A 21,319-nucleotide genomic window follows, 5' to 3' on the forward strand; every position below is an offset into this window, starting at 1 on the left:
AGTTAGATATTGCTTGAACCTTCTAAGGGGAAGCCGATTTAATGGAAACATGCAAAGAGTGTATAGAAGGAGTTTCACAAGAAGGTACGCAAATATTGCAAAGCTAGACGCGGAGAAAAGGATTTGAAAAATAGATAAACAACTTCAATACGCCGGTTTTTTGGCCTTAAATAAAAAATGTACAGAAAGGTGAAGGTTTTGATACTGTTAATATTGTTGGAACCACAACAGAGCAGATGAGTGGCTGTTCTGAAAGAAGCCTTTAAATTGTTCTCAGTCATGGATTCGGATGCATTATAAGCGAATGGAAGTAATTTCAAGTAGATTGAATCAAATTCTAGCTCATTTTTTTCTTTTTTATTTAAGAATAAGTTATTAAGGTTTTTCCCATTCATGCCTCCCCTGAAGATGACTGATCCATGAACTGAATTCTATGAGTATATAGTACAGGTAAAATAGGATTAAACCCGAAATTAAACTGGGTGCTTCTGATTTTCTAAATTCTTAGAGGTTTTTGGTTACTGAATAAGCCAAGTAACTCTTAACAAAATTACGGGCACGGGTCGAAATTTTGGAACTTGTAACTCAAAAAAATTTTGAAACGCGAATAACTCGAAAACTAAAATGAATTTGAAAAAACCGAACAAAAAATGTAGAGCAAAAATTTTCTACAGAAAAGGTCTCTAGTTTTTTTTGTTTGGAGCTATTATTTCTGAATAAATCTCCCTCAACGCCGAAAGCCATAGCATCCGCTTGCGAATTCTCACCAGTGCCAATTCAAGTCATTTCATGTTCCAGGCGTACATGGAAACTGTTCAAACTCACGCAAAACTACTTCGTTTTTAAAAAATTAAAATACATCATGATGGTTGAGATTTCTATTCTCTATTTTCTACTCTACTTTGATTTCAAAAAAATCAGTTTTAACTTTTTTTCCAATTCTACGTAGTTTTTGAGTTATTCGCGATTCAAAATATTTTTGAGCGCTCAAACCCATTTTATAATGGAAATTTTGGGGTTAGGAAAAAATACTTATAGATCAATTTTGTTCTGTACATTTTTTGCTGTAGCACTGAATTTGTACACAGCTCAAAATCGCCTAGTTTGCCTGTACTAATACGAGTATGTATATTGTAAGTGATGAAAATAAATCCAAAATAGGAATTATTTTGTCAATAAATAGTTTAATAAGTGACATTATATTGTATAATAATGTTGATCTTAATGTGACGTGTATACCTCGTTATTGGTCGTATATTTTTGGACAGATAACAGTGAATGCAGAACATGAGTTGGGGTAGTTCATCAGAAAATGCGACCACAATTTGCGACTTTCAACAGCACCAGTTATTTTTACGAGTGACCGTGATGGGTGGAAATTCGATATTCATAGAATATAATCTGCTATGAAATTGTTTATAACCGAAGTGATCAACAATTTTCTGTATAATACGTCGCGAATAAATTATATTGTATAGTTATTATTTGTACTTATTTGTTTTCAGGGAGAGTTGCGTTGGATTGAATTTGCAAATGGTAAGTTGTATTTTGTTGACTTGAGTCTATATTTTTTATTGTTATTGCTGTTGCTGATTTTCATTGAATTCCATATTTTAGTTATCAAAAATTTACCTCGATTAGATTCTCGTTAAGTCTATACTTAGTATTTTGTACTTCTTCACTTTAAAGACACTATATCAGGTTAACAAAGTGATTAATATAGAGAGTGCTTATTGAAGACGTATTTCATATTTAAACAGGAACATTTACAATCCTATTGTCATTGGCAAATCCATGTCAATTTATAAAGTATCAACTTTCAAAAGACTGAGTGTGAAATTTAGGGATATTTTGAACAGTCAAAAAAAAGTGACAGCCGTTTAAGTGGAGCTACTTATTTTCAAAAAAATGGATTCAAAACAATTTCGTGTGTTAATTTATCATTATTTCTTGATAAAAAACTGTACAAGATCACAGACACCGATGACGGTGAACGTTTTAGTCGTCCAATTGAGATGGTTACTCCAGAAAACATCAAAAAAGTCCACAAATTGGTTATATCTAATCGTACATTGAATTGCGTGAGACAGCTGAGGCCGTAAAGATATAGTAAGGTAGTGCATTTACAATTATGCATAAATATTTGACTATAAGAAAGCTTTTTTTAAAGTGAGTGCAGCGTTCACTCAAAGGATCAAAAACAACTTGTTAATGAGCAGTGTTTTGCCACGTAATAAATCAGATTTCTTGCGTTGAGAATGGATGAAACATGAATTCATCACTTTACTCCGGAATCAAATTATCTGAGTGGACTACAGCTGGTGAACCCCATCCGAAGCGTCCAAAGGCACCACATTCAGCTGGCGAATATTACATAGCGTTATTGAAGCATTTTTAGAATTGCCCATATTAAATGATGACTTCTTTTCCTTTTAAGCAAGGTGTACTGACGACACAATTTTTTAAATCATCAACCTAGCCGTATATAGCTATGCTCGAATCAAATCAGGTTTTGTTTTTATATAAAAAATGGAACTCTGTTAAAACACACCCAAGTGACTATACATTTTTATAAGTTCCGACTTTCTTCTGCTCGTATAGGTGGCACTCATTCATATTTACAACAAACTCTTGATTGACTAATACCATCCTCAGTATTCCACACTGTATCATATTCCTGAAATTGTTGCTAAAAAGCCATCATCCTAAATGAATTTAATTTGTTAATAATGATAAGAACTAAACAATATAATTGAAAACAAAAAACGCAAACCGAACTTTTGGACGACCTTCACGAAATTCATCCTGTAGCGAAGTGCGACCACTATTCAATTCGAAAAACCAGCGAATCCCGGTGGTTAGAGATGGTGCTTCATCACCAGAAGTCGGAGCTAGTTGCTCGGCACACTGCTTTGGTTTAATTCATGTCGCATATATGCGATTTATTTTTTTAACATGATGAATATTTCAACTATTTGTAAAGAGCTCAAACAGCTCACGCTCTGAGTACGAACACCATTAAATTGTTAAACGTTAAGAAAGCAATGTGTGATTTGACACATTCATCTCATCTCAAAACATAAATAGAGGCCCTCGTAAAGTGCGTTAAATACAATGCTAACCAAAACTATGTATTATGGAAAAAATTAAATACCTATTTTATTTCATCGAAACAAACGGACGGTTTCTATGGAATAATCACCCGGATTTGTCGTGCGAATGGGTATTATGAGTACATCTTCATAATTCCTGTATGTAAGTTTTGTGGTCGGAACTTATGGTAAGAAGACGTAAGAATAAAAAAAGAGTTGAAAAACCCAGTGTAAATTTTGATTCGACGATTATGGGTAATAACATCCATTCTTATATATGCAGAGTTTTGATCGCGAACTGAAAGAATAAAAATTGGAGTAATGTAAACAAACTTATGATAATACACAAAAAGAGTGAAATATCTAAACACAGTCACTATAAAATACAGCAAAATAAATGTAGAATTAACAGGGATAAGAAGTTGACTTGACAATATTATACTAGTCAAAAAATTCTTGGCAACAAATAAATAGATATTAAAATTAAATGAGAATAAATAATGTAATTAATATCCTCACAATAACATGTGTATTAGAGAATTGCGTAATTCAAAGAAAGCATGAAACTAAATGTGTGACAATTGAGATGGAATATAGAAATAATAGCAAGAAAAACAGAATGAGATTGAATGAAACACCTACAAGAGAGAAATGACGGGATGAACATTGATAAACAATGAAATAAAAAGTTAAATTGGTATGAACATATAATGAGAATGAGCTAACAAATAATTACCAGGAAAATACTTGTGAGAGGAAAAAGAAATGGCACCATAATTCTTCAATCGCACACTGAAAACAGGACGAACTAAACGAAAAACTTTCAAGGAAATCTGGGTATTTACCAGAGACAGGAGAGCACTAGAAAAATGGTTGAAATAGAACTTCGGTATTCCTACCTTGTAGCAATTTTGTCGTTTTCGTTAAACTACAACAGATTTAACATTTCCAGTAACTTAACCATGTAGAACAATTGTTCACTAAACCGAGTTATGCTTTGGGATTCTTTGTTACGATATCAAAATTCATTTTTTTTCAAATTATTTCAAGTCTATCAAACTTTCGTTTTAGTCCGTACATGTTGTTATGACTTTGTCAATTGTCTATTTGGATTATAAAGTTTTTTCAATTAATAGCATGGAAAACTATTAAGCGATCATCGGTTGAAGTTTCGAGAAACATTTTAATTCGATTTATCGTTGGAAAATATCGTTCACCTTTTGAATTTGTCATATATGTTGTTACGAAGTTCAGTCTCTTTCGGTATCTGTTGAATTGTTTTTTTTATATAAGAAATCCAGGTAGCCCATCATTCAGTGCACTTATTTCTTTTAAAAAATACTAGACAGTTTAGTTTGTAATCTTTTTTCTCGAATAAAAGGGAACATAAAGAAATGAGTTTATCTTCGGAAAATTTCTCGCGATACTTTTCACAATTTTCAGAACAGAAATTCACTAGATGGTCTTTGAAATTGAATATATCTCTTGCAGAATTAAAAATCATATCACATACCTCTAAATTACTAAAAATAAGTACAAGCACTTGTAAGATGATAGAAGCAGCTTTATACATCAAATTTAACGGCAGAAAAATACTTTTTTTGAATAAATTTCTGAACATCCGCATGTTGACCGCTCATCTCAGCTGTGACATCATAACTCATGCTGCGACGATTGTCGAGAGTATCGCTTCCAATATATTCGCGAAGATTCATTTCAAATGCCCATATATACATATTTTCATCAAACTTCTGTATATGATGACAGGCTAAAGTTATATGGAAATGCTCGAAGAGTTATGTTAGTAAATGGGCAACGATCTAACACTCGCGAATATCTGTCATTTCATACAGGATGTAGCTTCGCTACACTACGCGTTATTTGTGCGGGAGTACCTCAACGTTTATTTTGATAAATGGATAGACAGATTAGGATTCGTTTAGTGACCCTCACGATCATGTGACCGAACACTCTGTAGGGACGCGTTTTTGCAAGAGGACCACACATCCTCCCCGATATCCGAACTGCAATTGAAGAAGAATTTGGAACTCTTCGCGGAGAATTGATATGCCTCTCCTTTGAGAAACGTTGCCGTAAATGCATTGATCAAAATGGTCATCAATTTCAACACTTATAGTAACCCTTTTCCGAATTCTCTTTGTACTTTCTTCCAATGAATTCATTTTGATGCTGCATTTTTTTCTCTCAATGTAAGTTGACTGACCTATGTCGACCAATTATCAGAATTGAATTGAGCCATAATATTGGTTAATCTTCTTGATCGATTGATTCATTGATTACTTCTATTTCCGACCAAGCTATATAGTTACCAAGTAAGCAGAGAAAATAAAAAAATGAATCTTTTGTATAACATCACAATTCCAATCATTTTTATCAGAACTATCTTAATAATATTTATCACGATTCAACCCCTATCATGGTGATGATATTTTTGAGGTCTTCAAATCTATGGCACTTTGTTAGTGTTAATGTCAGTATATTTTGTGTTTTAAGTTAAACAATGTATAATACCACAATTCGAATGGAATTGTATTTGATAGAAGAATATTTAGAATAATGGAGAGAAAACGAAATTCCAATCAACAACGTTGTGCGAGAGTCGCCTCAGGAAATTAATGAAAACTCTAGAAAGAGGGTAAATCCATTTAGAATTGTTGAAAAAGTGAAGCTATACATAAAAAACGCCACAATTACTTTTACGTTTAAAATAAATAAAACCAAATAACAAACAATATGAAATAACTTTAAACAAAGTTTGATTTACTCTATTTATGATATAAAAAATTTGCCGTGTATTTGGAAATTTTTGTGAATTTCAAAGAAGCCGCTTTGTACATACTCTTGTTTGAAGAGGATATTTTAATGTCAGGGGGCATCACTTCCTGTTCAAAATTAAATCTCCGGTTCTCAGTTCAGTCAACTCACTGGGATCCCAGTGAAGTTCCTGTTTATCTGTATCAAGTGTATCTCAATAACCTCATAAATGTCCTTCTTCGCCTATCCGCTGAATCTTTATCAGTGAGGTTTTTTTCCTAAATTTATTCACAATCATTCTCATAGCCATTGAACGCTAAACGTTCGTATCATATTTTAAGTCGATATTAATTGGAACGAGAGGGAAATCAAACTGTCGAGAAATTTTTGCGAAACTAATTTTAATAACAATAAATCAAAACTTAGGACGGAATAATTTAATTTAAATGGAGAAGAAATGGGGTTACTAATGTAGTGGAAGCTTGTTATTTGATTTTGAACAATTTATTTTATTGTAAGGAATAGAAAACAACGATTTTATAAGGAATGAATAATATCGGTAATGTTATTTTTTAAGAATCACTATATTTGAGGAAAGAATTTTCACAGGTGAAACCATTAACTCGTTGTGAAAGTATGACGAGAATGTCGTCGTCAACTATAGATTTTTAACTTGCTCATGTTAGCTTTACCTGTAAGTGGGTTTGTTTTTTTGAGCTTGTTTATAACTATCTTTCGGACTAAGAGCAAGTGGTTTATTTAATAAAAATTTCGTTCGACAGAAGATTCGAACCTCCGATCTCCGTGTTGGAATTTTAGCACTTCGAAAATCTCATCAACTACATCGTTAGTGCTCGATACAAGTTTCGACGAGATGTGGGTATATAAGTAGCGAAGCCATTATACGAGGATGCTACCAATTAAATGAATATAGTTCAAAAAAACAAACACGCTTTCATAGCATATGAAACTAGAAAGTGAAAAATGGATAAAATCAAAAAAACTTTTTGGTTTGATGTGCTTTTAAAGCGTGTCTTTTGTTAAACTATATTTATTTTCGAAAATAGTGCGAGTTTCAGTTGTTGAACTGGATACATATGAAACAATTTGGCAATCTGGGGATACAGCTGATCTACATCAAAATGACGGCCATGGGGTGAACAATCGAGTTTCTCGTATGTACACGGGTAGGCGTTTCCTAATTTTTTCCGGTAGTTTGGTTGTTTTGTCATTTTTTTTTGTTTTATGGTGTTAAGAAGACTCTATTGATACTTTTTATATACCTTTAAGTGGAATTAATAGAGCGGAAACTGACTATTTTTGCAATTTTTTAGTCAGTCTGCTTAGTTTTTTTTGGAAACTGATTTTCACTTTATGAAACAACAGTAAGTATTTTTTAAGGTTGCAAAGTGATAATCAAGTGACAGCTGAGAAGTAGGGGAATTTGATTCTTTTCATTGAATGAAAAAGAAGTTAAGTCAGAATCTTGTTCATTTTTCACAAGTTTCCACTACATTTCCTTTTCAAATAATAATATCACTCATCTACACTAAGTACAATTGCATGATCGTCATTTCGGAAGAAAACTGAGAATATTATGGTTTAAGACAAATACCTTTACAAACCTCACAGAAACTCACCCAATGGCGACTATTTCTGAATGAGCATCAGATTTTGACAATTTGTTAGTTTGTTCGATTATCAGATTTTAGATGGTAAATATTTTATATACAGTTATTTGAATAGACACTTCATGTAGTCATTGTCTACTACTCAATAAAAGTAGTCACATGTTATCGAAAAAATTGTATAAATCTGTCCAAATGGTACCAAACTGATTAGTTTTTTGATCGCTTGATTACTGGAGCTCAATATGAAGATCCCAAAATGTGAAAGGCGGTGGCCTTCTCAAATAAATCATTGTAAATGGCCAAAAAGGCGCTTCTGTGTATTTGGTGGAATACAAGCGCTTTACATAAATCTTAAATATAAGTACATTTCTACTAGAGATTTAACAGGTGTCGTTAACGTCTGTCACGATCTTGTTTTCCACACTTTGCCCCTAATGATTTGTAAAGTTTCGTCTCTTTTAATGTCTGCTGAAAGTTTATCCAAAGCACTTTTCTTCGGAGACTGGCGAGAGAGTCGAGCCGGAGCTGGAATTCGGAAGAGTGTAGGATATGTGTGCTCATCCTTTCTGATCCCGCACTGATCATCCACCGATCCGTTCTTTGGAGTAAAATTTCTTTTGGATTTTTCATATTAGCTGTTAACCGAAATTTATTCCGAGTTCATTATTAATATAGAAATTATGATTCAAAACTTAATTCTAGTACTGGACACAACTGATGAAACATTCTTAATGATTGAATAACAACGATAATCATGTAATAAGATACATGAAATGGATAAAAATGGGAATGAACTAGAATAATTTGATATCCATATCACACTAAATAAAAATGGATAAGAATAAATTCCAATAAGCAACAAGTTATACTCAAAAGTTCGTTACGTGGGTTCCTACGTAAGTTTTGAGATATGGCAACACTGATATGAATATGTCAAATCGGACATTACAATCATAAAGTTTGACATTTTTTATAGTGAACGTATTCAGAACGTTTTGTCATACGAGTGCTATTTGAGTTGTTCACATATACTCGATACATTTTTTATGACTTTTGCCAACAACAGTGTGCCAACTCGCTTCAACTTGTGCTTCGCTGATTTTTCAAATTCAATCGTTGTCACATACAGGGTGAATTTCGTGAAGGTAGTCCAAAATCGGCTGTTGTGCTGGAAACATCGTAAACTAATATTGCCAGATCGCATGTTACATATCGTGAGATTGAGGCTTACTTTGAAATTTGTTCCACTCACATACATTTAATATTGCATGAACATTTAGCTGTCGAAAAGATTTGTTAGCTTTGGATAACGCATAATTAGAAAATCGCTCAAAAAAAACTCATGATGTAAAGAAATGATGAAAAAATTCAATCGCGCTATTTTAAAATACGTCTATAAGATTGTAACAGGCCACGAATCATGGAGTTATGCATAGGAACCCGGAATTAAACAACAATAAACAAAATCCTGCAAAATTTTACGAACACGAAATATTTCAAAGCAAATGGTCGCCCGTTCAATTAGAGCAACGTAGAATGGTCAATTCTATATGGTACACGAACTTTTGGTTTGCCAGAAAAATCAGGAAAACCAATCGTGGAAGACGGATTATTCAGCAAAAACGTTTTTGAACAGTGAATTTATTGAATTGATTGTATCATCTGCCGTACATTCCTTGTTTGGCACCCAATGATTTCTTTCTTTTTCGTAGATCAAAAATAAAATGCGAGCTCAACGTTTTTCCACACCTGAATTGGAATAGAAAAAAGCTACGACAAAGACGAATAAGCTATATCGAAATATAAATATTTGTGGTAATTTTATACTTTCGGTCCCCTCGTTTTTTGGCTCTAGAAAATCGAAAAATCACTAGATTTCGATGAATTTTTTCTCAAAATTTGAAGATTTTATATGATTTTATGACTTTAAATTCTCTTCAACAGTCAACATTAGTAAGATACCATTTCCTTAATGGTGGAAATATTCAATTTGTGAAAGTTAAATATGAATATTGTACACTACATTATAATAAGTGATTTTAAAAATATTTTTATTACTTAATAAAAAAGTACAAACGATTATATGTGAGAAAAGGTCAATTTTAAGAGAAATTGTTATTATTTTTTATTTTAAAAACATGATAAATCAACATTTTTGTATACTTTTTTATTCAATTTTTTGTTTTTTTTGAAGATTATGAAAAAAATATGACAACTTCATTTGATTATTTGGAAAAAGGTTATTAACAATTATACGTGAATGAGTGTGAATTTTATTGTACATTGAAAGCCCTGAAATCAATATAAGTTTCTTTATTCCCATAGTTTTTTTCGTCAATTCATTATAAAAACTGAGATTTAAAAAAAATCATCGAAATCGGATGATTTTTCGATTTTCTAGAGCCAAAAAACGAGGGGACCGCGAAAGTCTAAAATTACCATTTGTGTTTTTATTGGTCTCAAAACTTGAGTAGCAACCCTCGTATTAACAACTCCACAAATTAACACAATTGTAGAATCAATGTATGAAGCTTTCCATTATTATATTTTATTCACTCACTGTGAAAAATTATTTGGATTCTCATCTTTTTAAAAAGCCTATCGTGAAATGTCCATAATTTATTCACGGAATAAACCAGTGTGAATAGAACATAAACAACAGTGAAGCAAAGGTACAAATAATGGCTTGAATCTCTGGAGTTCGAGGATAGTTTACAAGTTTTTCTGCTTTTCTCGATCCTCGGCGACAATCGTAAGATCGAAGACGATAATAAATTTTAACAACTCCTTGTTGTTTGCAAGCAAAAATACAAACAATGTTTTGGCCCAAGTTTTATTAGAATTGATTCAGGAAACTCATCATTGAATTGATCGATTATGATAGAGTTCCTCATAAAATTTGTTTTATTTAAGTTTCTTGTAATAGTTCATTCAAAACAAATCTGCTTTTTGTTGACAATATGCAATGTGGAATATTTTAGTTTATTATCCATATATACCAAATATCTCTTTCATAATTTTTATCACTAATCCACTCATCTCTCTAGTTCAGCAAATTAACTATCGTGCTTACAGTATTTTGAGCATTGACTTAGAAGTTTCCACATTACTTTGTGTTTATTTCATTTGCTCCTACGAATTTATTAACGACGTTAATGTTCTCTTTTCTAACCTCTACTTTTCACAATTCATAAATGTTCTCAACAGTCAGTTTTTTTGACTCCTTTTTTTAGCATGTTCCAGGTTAACACATATATACATAAATTATGAATTTCACTTTTATTACTTTTTTTCTACTGACAATGTTATTTACTCGAAAGTTGTTTCATTGACCATCTGTACATCGGCAGGATTTATTATGGCTTGCAGCTGGTCGATCATAATTTTTAATGCTTCATAGATTCCAAAAATTAAGTCTTTCCTCACATAATTCGTACATCATATTGGTCTCTATTTTAAAAACAGTTCCAATATTTTTCCAATGTGACAGTACCAAAAAATGTAACTTTCTGTCTTTTAATTCAATGGCCACAGTTCTGTACTTTGGCTAGTATATTCCATTTGCACAGGGTGTTTCAAATCCCGTCTTTAGGATAGATAGAAAACTGAAACATATTTGGGGTTCGCTCAGTAAAAAATTTTCGTAACACCATCTGTATTCAAGATAAACTTTTTCAGTATTAGATTTTTCAAGTAGAATTTCAAGTGAAATTAAACATCATTTAATTATAAAACTCGATACTGTGTATCGTTTTCGAAATATTTTGATTTGAAAATTATGGAGTAATAAACCATGCTGGTATGAAGTAATAATAAATGTAATATCAAACAAAAAATCACAAGATAAAAATAAAATTCAATTAGAGTAGGTGTTCATAATGTCCGTGTTTTCAAGAATAAACCCATCCGTCTTCTAAACGGTTGGTAGTCAAGCTTTGAGGTCAATGAAGTAACGTAAAATTATGTCTTTCACTTCTTGAGGTGAATTCACCTCTGTAGCATTATATGCATTATGGGAATTAAACATACCTTGTCGCGAAAAAGTGCCCTCGGCGGTAAAAAGAATACATTTCAAAAAATTTGAATTGTGGGCTGTCCTTTCTGGTAATGTTTGACAAAAATCCCCTCTAACCGGTAGATCGTTTTGCAAGAGCTCTTGAACTTGTCTGTAATGATTAGGATGTAGCTATTGCTCTTTAACTATTCTCCAAGTAATTGAAGAAGACGTAATTGTTTGTCATACCACATTCCTCTCGCTAACTGTTATATTTTGATCGATTAAATTTAAAATCATATTTTCTTTATTAATGGTTCTTGTTGTTCTTGGCCTACTAGAATTTATTTTTTTAAGTCTCACAGTCCCAGTTTCTCGACAATGTCGTTCAATGGCTCTAAATGTATTTTTACTTGGTAAGTTTCTTCGAGGAAACTTCTCTGTATAACGCGTAACTAACAGCTACACTAGAGTTTCTTTGCCTAAGGTTAATAACATGTCAGTGTATTCAAAAGTTGAGTACATTTTGATTAATAATATCTAATTTAATACCTAGCAAGGTTTTAGAAATGTAACTCAATGTCATAACTATCAATGAATGACAGTTAAACTCAGAGAAAATGCTATTGCCGGGTGAAATTCAAAGTTAAATAATAATAGTTACTTAGCTATTGGTGGCATTAGTATGAAACAAACAACAGTTTGAGTCTCAGAACCACAATACATAATCATGAAATTATTATTTGTTTCATACTAAGGCCTTTTTTTCTTCAACGCCCTTTATCTTGAATACGGTTGGCGTTAAGAAAATTTTTTACTGAGCAAATCCCAAATATTTTTCATTTTTCTATCTATCTTAGACACAAGATCACCTATTTCTGAAACACACTGTATATCTTCTGTTTCAACATTTTCTTAATTCATAGAATGGTACTGAACGTCGATATGTCTCTCCATCCTTGTATGTACTTTTCAGTTATAGATTCATTGACGCTTTTGACTTTCTCACTCAGTTGTTTAGAATACTACAGGGTAGGATATTGTCAATGTTTGATATAGTAAAAAGTATACTGTCTTCATGGGAATATTGTGCATTTACATATTATTCAATAAAAATTCCAGATATCTCAAAAATATTTGATAAACAAAATATTTATTTTATCCCTTCAACTACTTTATTATCTCAATGCTGGCAATTATAATGAAATACAGTAGTACCCAGATGAATGATCATTTGACGTGATTTGATTAGAGATTTTTTATTTTGGAACTTTATTTATAACATTGACTTCCCAGACAGGAAACTCTTCATCGGGAAGTGGTATTCGGCGTCAGTTGAAGTATTTAAATAACTGGTACTGAGATGGGGTGAAAAATTAATATTAAACTAGACGCCACTAGCTTTTTGACGAATGACGCTAAAATGAATAAAAAAGGTGCGTATGCCAAAGATCGCAACGAATAAAAGCAGTTATAAATTTATTTATATATTGAAGATAGGACAAGGACTTATCTATGGAAATCCGGAATGGTTGCCGCCCTCAACTGAATTCCGAGTTGTTGGAGTTGAGTTGAATTTATTTGTTTGTGGTGTACCGGTAGAGTTCTATGGGTGTGGTTGAAAGTCTGGCAGCTGTAGAACTGCGGAAATAAAATAAAATGAGGAAAAAACGAGAACACAGAAAGAAATTACTGTAGAAGGAACGAGCAGAATGAACAGATTTGAATGAAAGGAGCTTATGCGTTAGCATTCAAAAAAACTGAATTTATATTTTTTTTAATGTAACTAAACATTTCTGTTCCCCAAATAAATAGAAAAAATGAATTTATATGAAAGCTATCAAACAAAATTTGCTTAAAGCGAAAGGAAATCCATAAAGCTAACTGGAATTTTTGTGAGCACAATAAAAAAAGCAAAGAAAGACTTACCAGCGAGTATAAAGAATAAAATTATCATAAATTTACTAAAACTTACCTCGATTTAAAGTGTGGTTAGGTAGAGAAATTATTTTAATACATTCCGAGGTTTTATTGAATTTCCCGAATGAAGTAGGAAGTCGATAACAAATTAATTTCTTCAAAAGCTCGAATGTTGGAATAAATAAATCCGAATTGACTACTATGCCACAATACGTGAACATAGCAATATTCAAAGTTTATGAAAAAAAAAACGTAACAAGCCGAATAGCAGTTACCTTCTTTCGTTATGCAAAAATTTCCGAAAGAAACCACTCCTATGGAGGAAGTAAGAGTGGGATAATAACGTTAGTGACCTTTATACTTGAAACCCACAAAAAATTAGAAGAACTCTCAATCAGTTGGAGAAAACTAGCCATGTCCCTTTTCAATCTATGTTAAAATTTATGGAGTAAACCGGTGAAGTGTAATCTGATAACGATCGGTAGATGTGGCCTGGAAAACTGGAAATCCGTATTTTGGTAGATATTAATCCAAACCATAGGTTGTTAGGGGGAAACTTTTTTCCGTATACATTCAAATTATATCTCCATTGAATTCAATGTTTGATGAAAATGAAATATTCAAAATTTTCTCGATGACACTGCAAAGAAAAAATCGCAGAGAGATTCCAATATTCTTATTTGCTCTCCATTTATTTTAATCATTTTGTTATAACAAGAACAGCTAAACAAATAAGTGCCTATAATATATTAGAGGATAAATTATTATTTTCAATTTACTAGTTTTGTTTTGTCCAGATTGTTATCATTTTTCGTTTTCTTTCATCTCTATTTTTCAACTAAGTACCCAGAGTAGCGTTCGTGCCAGTTGACGACATCGCGAGGAAACCATTTTAAGAAGGGTCATATAATAGTATAATGAAAATAAATATAATAAATTCCAACATTTTTCTCAAGATTTGTTAGATAATTAATTAATGACTTTGTATTAACAAAGAGAATAATTGTGGTCATAGATACTGTTTCAGGAATTTATTTCATATCCAAACTAAAATATCAGGTATAATTTGTGCAATTCCGTACAACTTAATTTCACATTCTATATAAAAATTCGATTTTGATGCCTGTCGGAACATGTAGCCAAAATATTCTCTGTAGCTGATCTATAGAAACTGACATTGTGATAATAGTTAATTCAAACCTTGTCTTGTCTTTTCCTTATACCCATTCTGGTGTCTCTTTCAGCTCTTCTTATATCCATTTCTTTGACTATTTTTCACTTCATTCCCCTTTTTATGTTCAAATTTTGCATTTCGTTCATGCAGCTCTCTCTAGTTTCGCCCTTCGTATTTTGATGCTATTTATATTTGTTGGTAAACAATTTTCATTTTATAAAAAGCCTATACCAATTTAGCTGCTTATTGTCAACTTTATTGGTGTTTATTACTTTTCTAATATCTTTATCATTTATCTTATCATATTTATTTATTTTTAGGTGTTTCATTTCGTGTATGTTATTTTGTCTTATATTAAATTTTATTTGTCTACAAAAGACGTTAAGAACTTCTTAACTATGGCTTAAGGAATTCTCCTTTTATCTAAAATAAAATATTAGGTTATAAATTGTTCCATACAACTTAATTACCCATTCTTTATAAAAATTATAAGTCTGCTTCGTTGTTAACGCCTAACGAAGCATATAGCTACATTGCCTTAAACGTGTCTGAACATCAGAGCTTGCTCATTCAAAATAGAAATATATTTAGATTGCTGTTCGCTAAGAAAATGAATTCATATTCAGTAATTACGATTCGACAAAATTTGAATTGACACTATTTTTCACAAGCAGACATGAACAAACTCCACTGTATGCTATTATTGTTCATTTTGAATTTTTTTTTTTCGAATTAGATTAAATTTAGCGGAAAAGGAAGTAAAATTAATCTTGATCAAATACCAGTGCCAAACGTAGAAGGCTGAAATCCTGTTTCTATTTATCCAAAAAATATTCATTTCCATTTGAATAATATTTATTTTAATAAATAGAATATTGGCAACGAAATTCATTTCAAATAAGTATTTCAAATTTGAAAAGGATTTGTGATATTTAAGTACGTTAAAACGTATGTACGAATGGAAATTGTGTCGAGGGTTTGCGAATTCACTTACAAACAAAAACAATGAACAAAGTGAAGAGAAGAATGTAAAAACTGACAATCCGGATTAATCCAAAAACAAAAAAAACAAAAAAAGAATTGCCACTCAATGAGATGACTGTTTTTGTGACCGCAAGTTTGTAGAATAGGACAGTCACTGCGGTTTCACGGCGAAATCAATTGGAAGAAGTGAGAAATGTCAACGTTAGTAAATGAACCGTCAGAAGAAGACTTCATGCTGCTGAAGTGTCATGCAAAAGAAAGGCTACAGGTCCTCCATTGCAACGCCAACATCGGACTGCAAAATTGACATTTGCCAGATATCACGTTCATTGGAATGATTATGAATGGAGCTGGGTATTGTTCTCAGATAAGTTGTTTTTATCCAAATCCCGGCCATCTCATATCACTTATGTCCAGTACGTTGACCCTAAGACTTCTTATTTCTCGAATGATGTTGTGTATATTGCCAGCTCCAAACATGCTCTGCACGTTCCAAGTGCCGATTCACACTAAAGATTGGGTGGCTTCTCCTCGCGAGGATTCTTTGCACACCTTGACCATTTAAGGTCTGCCGCGGACAAGGAGCTACTGATAAAGTACTCTGCGAGGTTATTTTACCAGGGAAATAATAGTGCAGTAGTTTCTAGGTGTTTTCTGCACCGCTGTACAGAGACCGGTAAAGAGATTGTCACCACACTCTCTCTCTCTTTTCTGCTCCACAGCCTTTCTGGTTCCCATTACCTCTGCCTGTGGTCAGTTTTGCTGCTGTTGCTCAGTACTAGTTTTGGTCCCCACCTAGGGAGTCGTCCGACAGGGGATCTAACAACCCCTCCCTGAATTGAATCTTTTCGTATATTTATTCTTATTGGCCATTGTAGCTTGTCAAATCCGAGTGGATTTCTAGAAAGAACGGATTCAGGTTCATATAAAATGATGTTATGATTAATACTATATGAGAGCTAGTGTATGTGTGAAGCTTTTATGCAAAATTGTTTGATTTGATCATTTATAATAGTTATTAGAATACAAAAACTGTCAGTTATAAACTATAGACCATGTCGTCATAAAAACTCATTTAAGTTAGTGTGAAAAGAATCCTTATTGGAGAATACTTCGCGGTTGCTATCTTTAATGATTGAAGCAAGTATTTATTGTTCTATTGAGACAGATTGTATGTTATATGGGAAATAATATTATATATAAATTTATGTAGCCTCACTATCTATTTGAAACTCCAAGTAATTCTAATAAACAATTAGCTCACGATGTAAGTAGGTAATTCTAGAATTCTAATTATTATGAAAATTTTTGAAGTTCATTGAATCCCTTATATGTATATTTCAGGATGGGAGATTTAAATTTTTTGCACGAGTGAATGACATCGTTGGTCCTTTCAGTATAAAGAGAATACAAGAATTTCTAATTTGAGGAGCTTCCAGAAATTTCCTTTTGAGAAAGTTTCAGGTCTAACAATTTTTGGTATTTATTACTAACACTTGAAGGAGTTTTCTATGAAGAAATATCAAAGCATTATTGCAGTAAAATTTTTTGGACTGAATTTTTTATTCTGGCAAATACAAAATTATGATAAATGAAAAGAATGTCTTGTTTCATTCAGATATTCGTAAAAAATCAATGATGCTGAAATTATTGATAGAAAACATCCTATTTTGTTATTTCTGTAACAATTGTGAAAAGCAAGTGCTTACTGCACACAACTTCACATTGCCATTCACACCAACAATAATAAACAATTTTGCACTGCATACAATAAATAATGTTTCCTTATTCATGTAATAGAAATAGAAATGTCCGCTTCATGGCACTGAGCCTAGAAACGTCAAAAAGCGTGATTTATATCTTGACTGACAAATGTTGGAATTATAGAAAGTTAGAAACCTCTTTTTAGGTTGGAAATACTTAAAAATGGGCTATAAATTGGAAAAATATAATATGGCGATTAGATAGTTAACAAAGTTTTCAAATTTTGGAAAATGATGGGTTGAGATTGCCCGTATCATCCCAACTTAACCTACCACTAACATTGGAGAAACTACAATTTAACCTTTTGATTTGTTAATTATCTAAATGTATCAGTTCTCTTTATTTGTATATTCTTTAGGTGCAAATATTTGTTTTGCAACTTTGATTGTGGTGGTTTTTATTTTTTTACACTAATGAAAAAATCTTTTTTTGAAATAAAACTATTTGAAAAAACTAATTCTTTATTGCTCTAGTGCAAAAACGGCAACCCATATGCAATGTATTTTGAATTACATACAAATTATGTTTGATCCATTAACAACTGGGTGAAGGTCGTTTTATATCTGGATCCTATTCTAATATAAATAGTAAAAATAAAGTTGAATCGATGTTTTTTAACTTCTTAATGTTAATGGATAGTGCTAATAAGTAAGAAAATATTTTGCTGTTAAATTACGCTTTTTATTTTTCTACAATTAGTGCCCAAGTAAAAGATTTCTTGGGTTTATTTATTAGAGTTGCACTTGTTGCATAAATAACTATAAGCCACATGACATTCAGGAATTAATAACTATAGATAATAAAAGTTAATCAATTTACAAACAAAATCTATGTTTTTTTAGTTAGGAAACTTACAAACAGGAAGTAAGAAAAACAAACGTAGAAGGGTGAATTTTTTGGTAATAAATTATAAAGAGCGATTGAGTGAAAAAAACCCATTATGGTATTTAGGAAAAAATGAGGTCGAAGTGGCGAGAAAACGATAATTTCTATAAGAAAGACCATATAGAAGAGAAGAAGCAATAGATAATCTTGAAACAGTTATATATCTTGATAGAACTTACTTTCGGGGTATAATATATTATTTTATAAACCGGATGCTGACGATGGGATGAAAGACAAAATCAAAATTATTTGGAATAATCCGTCGCATATCAACACAAATTGAGTTGCTCAGAAGTACAGTGGCTTAACTGCAAATAAAAAATTGTTCAAAATTATTAGTAAATTTTTCGGTTTGATAATATGATTTAAAAAATATTTACTTACAGATACATCCATACACATACACCATATGGGAAAAAAATACAAAAATTATTGTAAGAAAAAAATTCAGTTGGACCACTCTGCCAAATAGATGTAAAAAAACAAAGTCAGTTCACTGGGCTTCTATTCATCTGCTTCTTCGGTTTGATCATTGGTTTTTAAACTGGTTTACTGGCGGAATATTCCGGAGAACACTGAAGATCCTTCTATTCCAATTTTTCCACAGGTCTTCCAGTTGGTTCTTGTTGGTTCTGTTCTTTTTTTAGATACATTAACGCAATAGAAAAAAACATTCTCGTTATTAGAGTATTTAAAATAAATGTTGAACGGCTTTTCAGCTTTAAACATAAGCCACTATATTTTCATCCATTCTACTTTGATGTCTTGTTTCCCATTTTTTCTGTTGGTGAGTAACGTATCTAGCCTAGTGATACTTTCAAAGTACAAGAAATTTGTGATGTTTGACTATGGGAGCAAACCATTGGAAACCGTCATGAATGAACAAATAGATGCGATATAATATTTCGGTTTTGTCCGCCGCATTGGTCGCTGTATAAGATTAAATCTGCTGTTTTTACATTGGTTCTTACATACTATAAAATGCAAGAGCCAATTTCTTGCGGACCTATTAAAGCCATACCCTCATGCCGTACATACAGGTGTGCTTGGCCTGTGATAAGATTAGTAATTAGATTATGGATACCCAAACAATATGTTCACAGGTGTCGCTTATAATATGCTACGCCAGTAGCTGTACTGGGCGTTGCTAAGGTTTTCATTAAATCAAATGCGATAGTTTTTGTAGTGTCTTTATCTTTGGTTGCATCTTCCTTCAAGCCATTTCTAGCCGCCCCTGACATCCGTAGATCTTTCCCTCTCCTCAATTTCTGCCACCGCTCTACTTTTCTCCGCACCATTTAGAATCGGGTAACGAAAATGAAGATTAAAACCTTCATTGATTATTCTTGAAATGACAAATTTAGAAACTTTTACTTTTGGCTCCTCGCTTTGTACATACAATTCGTATAGTTTAGTATTTAAATCGGGTGAGAGATACTCTCGGTTGGGATTGTTCTAGAGGCTATAGTAAGATGTGTATTCGGCAAATCTATTTATGAAACTTTTCACGTTTTAAGCGTTCTCTTACTTTTCCTCTCATATCTACCGGCGGAGTGGTAATTTCACCACCCGTTGTCTTATTTATTAAAGTCCTGGTAAGTCTTCCAACCGAAACTTTCAAACAATTCTGGTCTTTGAACGTTTATTAGTAAACGTCGTTTATTTACAGATTTTACTTGCACGTTAATGCAAGCAGTTTGAAAATTTAAATTAGATAATTTCTAAAAACTATGGAAAAAATATCTTCTCTCTTTGATAGACAACAGCAAATGGCACTACTACGGCAGGTACAAATACTTTCAAAAAATGTCTTTTCTGGTACAAGATTACCACGAGAGTCAAGATATGATTTGTCGAAATTTCTTGCTATCTTTGATTTTGGTTTCGTCCAACCTAGTTTATTTTGTTTTCTTTTTTTGTCTCTACTGGAAGTAGGTTCACCGTCAACTTCATTTTTTTCTTTGGATTGTAGATTGATTTCTAAAGGTATATGAAAATCAAACCTGGAATTCGTGTCAAATTTACTTGGCTCGCAGATAAGAACATTAATTAATATGTCTCTCGTACTCGACTCTCCATAAAATGAATTTTAGGTTATAATTTTTTGAGATGATTATATTCAATTCAAACCCTTAATAAAATAATACGCAGCATGTTGTGTATAAAATACTTATCTACTTACCGTTACATAAATTTGCAAATTTCTAGATATAATAAAAACCGATTGAAAAAACAACTGAAAAACGATTGAAACTAGGACGTAGATACGATAATGTTTCCGAAAATAAAATGTCAGACTGGCTCAACTACCATTTTCCTATCAAAGAGTATTAAAATCCCGATGCGGCCTAAGTGTGTTTGCTGTGCCATCTAGTAGGTAGTAAAGAAAGGTTGTTTGGGTCACTGTGAAATAAAAATATACGCATCGTGGTACTTATTGTTGGTCCTAACTCAAACATGAAAAATTTTTAGTTGGGCCACTCTGCTTCTGAACAACTCATATTGTCGTAGCACTTTTCCTTCGGCAACGAAACAACTTTGCAAATTATAAAACGTTGTAGGCTGAACAATTTATTTCACAGAATAACGAGGTAATAAAACTTTTTGCTACAAAAAGTTTATCTAAAGGAATGCTCCTTCCTGAAGTCGTATCAAAAACAGAATAAAGCTTTGTGAATACATGTAATGTTAATATTTATACAAATTGTACGGAAGTCTAATATAAAATTATTACTAATTAACCAGTAACATGAAAAACCTCTACTACATTTATAGATTTTATAATGGTTACCTTTTGTTGTCAAAGAAATAAAATTGCTAGCTGCAATTAAATAACCATGTTTTTTAAATGTAGAATATATTATTGGCAAGATCATATAAAGTTAGTGGAATAAAAAAAACAATTATAAAAAAAGAGTTACACAATCGCCTAGGACAAGCTTGTTGTTTACTAGAAAAGCTATCCCATAAATTATAATTCAGAAGCCTAAGTAATACTTCTTCAGTTTTATTCACAAAATAATAAATATATTGACTAAAAACTGTATTCAATTTCAGGTTTCTAATGTTCTAATCTAATCTTTTTCTAATCAAAATAGCA

General features: G+C 32.0%; 1 protein-coding gene across 4 annotated transcripts in view; it reads left to right on the forward strand.

The window, feature by feature from the left end:
* The window catches only part of LOC130903859 (probable G-protein coupled receptor B0563.6), a 233,756-nt gene that overhangs the window by 40,476 nt on the left and 171,961 nt on the right, over positions 1 to 21,319 (forward strand). For 2 of the 4 annotated variants that reach the window (XM_057816209.1, XM_057816207.1), the window contains exon 2: positions 1,506 to 1,536. The gene's annotated coding sequence lies outside the window, so the exon portion shown is untranslated. Of the gene's footprint in view, positions 1 to 1,318; positions 1,537 to 21,319 lie in introns of those variants that run through there. The other 2 variants (XM_057816206.1, XM_057816210.1) reach the window with 2 other exon arrangements.

This window comes from Diorhabda carinulata, chromosome 2 (genome assembly GCF_026250575.1).
Source record: "Diorhabda carinulata isolate Delta chromosome 2, icDioCari1.1, whole genome shotgun sequence".
NCBI classification, from domain to species: domain Eukaryota; kingdom Metazoa; phylum Arthropoda; class Insecta; order Coleoptera; family Chrysomelidae; genus Diorhabda; species Diorhabda carinulata.